Source organism: Danio aesculapii, chromosome 6, assembly GCF_903798145.1.
Source record: "Danio aesculapii chromosome 6, fDanAes4.1, whole genome shotgun sequence".
NCBI classification, from domain to species: Eukaryota; Metazoa; Chordata; class Actinopteri; order Cypriniformes; family Danionidae; genus Danio; species Danio aesculapii.
Window position 1 is genome coordinate 62713852 of NC_079440.1, and position 3589 is coordinate 62717440.

Consider the following 3589-nt stretch of genomic DNA (forward strand, 5'->3'; position numbering starts at 1 on the left):
AGACCCGCAGGAACCCTGACTAGTCTACAAAACTTGCCTTTATTGCAGTATTTTTATATATTTAGATCAAAAACGTGACAAAAATGCTCAGTAAGAAAAGCATCAGCAGTCCTGAAGGGTTTAGTGTGTTTGATAGCATAAGGAGGTGTGTGTGTGTGTGTGTGTGCTGTTGTTCAGTGAGGGTCACAGTCGGCTGATCAGGGACAAAGACTGTAGAAGGATGTTCTGTCAGCAGTAAAATCAGATGTAGGTCACCGTTCGAGCCCGCGGAGCCCAGAGCCAAACACACAAACACTGACGCCCGCGGCTAACACATGACCACTTCCCATCAGCGCACACACACACACACACACACACACACACACACACACACGCTCATTTACACACAAACAAATACAGAATACACAAGTGCAAACATTAAACACACACACACACATGCTCATCTATACATACACACACAGAATACACGTGCAAACCTTAAAAACACACACGTATGCTCATCTACACACACACACACACACACACACACACACACACACAAATTACACACGTGAACACATTAAAAACACACACAGCACACACACATACACATGGTCATCTACACACACACGCTCATTTACACACAAACAAATACAGAATACACAAGTGCAAACATTAAACACACACACACACATGCTCATCTATACATACACACACAAAATACACGTGCAAACCTTAAAAACACACACGCATGCTCATCTACACACACACACACACACACACAGAATACACGTGCAAACCTTAAAAACACACACGTATGCTCATCTACACACACACACACACACACACACACACACAGTACACATGCAAACCTTAAACTCACTTACATGCTAACATTAAAACACACAACACACAGATATGCTCATCTACACACACACACCCACACACACGCTATTCTACACACCCACCGAATATACATGCACAAACATCAAACACACACACACACACACATACACACATGTATGCTCATCTACACACTCACAGAATACACATGTGCACACATTAAACACACACAACACACAGATATGCTCATTTACACACACACACACACACACACACACATCAGCATCTCTGTATTCTCCTGTGTTTGACATGACCTGGACACAAACACACACAGACACACACACACACACACATTATCTGAATGTTCTGAATGTGTGATTGTGTGATCTGTGTGTTTCTGTTCTGTGTGACTCTTTAATGATGATGATGATGATGATGATGATGATGATGATGATGATCCTCCTCTGGTGTGTGACCTGATGTTATGATGACATTAACACTGATGTGGAGTGTGTCCATCTGCTCTTCAGCTCTGCTCATGTGAAGGATGTGGAGTGCAACGCTTGTGTTTGTGTGTGTGAGTGTGAGTGTGTGTGTGTGTGTCGCTGGCTTTTATAAACTGATTTATATTCATGATGTAATAAACACTTTGATTTAAAGTCTGTCTGCGGTCTCCTAATTTGTGTGTGTGTGATGTGTGTGTGGTGTGTGTGTGTGAGAGAGAGAGAAATAGAGACACTAAGAAAGAGAAAGAAATATACTTTTGTGTGTGTGTGTGTGTGTGTGTGTGTGTGTGTGTGTGTGTGTGTGTGTGTGTGTGTGTGCGCGCAAGTGTACGTTTTTGTTTGTGTGTGTGCGCGCATTTGTGTGTGTTGGTCTGTGTGTGTTCATCTCTGTGTGCATGTGTGTTTTTGAGTGTGTCTGTGTGTGCATGGTTCTGTGTATCTCTTGTGTGTGTGTTTGTGCATGTGTGTGTCTGTGTGTGCACGCGCGCACGTGTCTGCATTTGAGTGTGCACATATGTGTGTGTGTGTGTGTGTGTGTGTGTGTGTGTGTGTGTGTGTGTGTGAAATAGAGACTAAGAAAGAGAAAAAAATCTACTTTTTGTGTGTGTGTGTGCCTGCAAGTGTACGTTTTTGTTTGTGTGTGTGCGCATTTGTGTGTGTTTGTGTGCGTTTATGTCTGTGTGCATGTGTGTTTTTGAGTGTGTCTGTGTGTGCATGGTTCTGTGTATCTCTTGTGTGTCTGTGTGTGTACGCGTGTGCATTTGTGTGCGCGCGTATTTGTCTGTATGTTTGTGCGTTTGTGTCTGCATGTGTGTATCTGTGCATGTGTGAATGTGTGTTTCTTTGTGTGTCCATGCGTGTGTATGAGTGTGTTTGGTGTATCGTAATATGTGTGTTTGGGTCTATGTGCTTGTGTATGTGTGTATGTGTTTTTGTTTGTCTGTGTATCTCCTGTTTGTGTGCGTCTCATTGTTGCATTGTGTGCACGTTTGTGTGCATGTCTGAGTGTATTTATGTGTGTGTGTGTGTGTGTGTGTGTGTCTATTATCTCTGCTGAATGTGCAGTAAAATGACATCAGCAGCTCCACAACACTATCAGTGACAGGCAGACGCTCCGGAACAGCCGTGTGTGTGTGTGTGTGTGTGTGTGTGTGTGTGTGTGTGTGTGTGTGTGTATTGATCTGCGACCACAGTTTTATCTCTCGCTCCGCGGTGATCAAGCGCTGATCTGCTGCTCTACAGACGCCTCATCACTGTATTTGATTACGGCTCCTGAATGTTCCTCTGGTCTCCACAGATGAAGTGTGTGTCAGATTAATGATACGTCACATGCTTTTCTTCAACAGGACGACATCCATCAACTATTTCTGCCTGATCAACACATGTGAATCAGTGTTGTGTGTGTGTGTAAACTGGTTTGAAGTGTTGGTGTGTAACACATTACGAGTGACGCGAGTATGTAAGAGTATTGCTATCCTAACTAACGAGTACACTGCAAATAACTCCTGTCATTACTCAAGAGTTTTAGTCTTGTTTCTAGTCCAAATATCTAAACACTCTTAAATCAAGAAGCATTTTATAGATGAGCACAAAATATAGTGTTGTTTTTATAAATAATGAGTCAAAATAAAGAGAGAGTTTCTCCTTAAAACAAGCTAAATAATCTGACAATGGGGATCTGACAATGAATGCGTGTGTGTGTATACACATGTATGTGTGTGTGCATAGATGTATGAGAGACTGAATATATGCAAGTGTGTCTGTGTATATATCTGTGCGTGCATGCGTGTGTGTGTCTGTGTGTGTGTGTGTGTCTGTGTGTGTGTGTGAGCAATATCACACGAGTAAAGGCTCGTACACACCGAACGCTTTTCGTTTGCGTTTATCGTCAGTGTTTTTTGAGACGTTTTTCTGGATTCAAACCCAAGCGATTTTCACTGGCGCCGAGCAGAAGAGTATCCCATCTCTGGGAAACATCCATACACTCATTCACACTCATACACTATGGACAATTTAGCCCAATTCCCCTATACCAAATGTCTTTGGACTGTGGGGGAAACCGGAGCACCCGGAGGAAACCCACACGAACGCAGGGAGAACATGCAAACTCCACACAGAAACACCAACTGACCCAGCCGAGGCTCAAACCAGCGACCTTCTTGCTGTGAGGTGACAGCACTACCTACTGCACCACCGCACTTATTCATAATCATAATAGTGTTAATAACTCATCTCTAATAACTGATTTATTTTCTCTTTGT

The 3589-nt window shown here is 42.9% G+C and overlaps 1 protein-coding gene across 3 annotated transcripts in view; it reads left to right on the forward strand.

The window, feature by feature from the left end:
• LOC130231211 (rho GTPase-activating protein 40) overlaps nucleotides 1–1481 on the forward strand; it is a 56276-nt gene extending 54795 nt beyond the window's left edge. For all 3 annotated transcript variants that reach the window (XM_056460691.1, XM_056460690.1, XM_056460689.1), the window contains exon 15: nucleotides 1–1481. This exon is cut by the window's left edge and continues 3595 nt beyond it. The gene's annotated coding sequence lies outside the window, so the exon portion shown is untranslated.
• Nucleotides 1482–3589: the final 2108 nt, after the last annotated feature.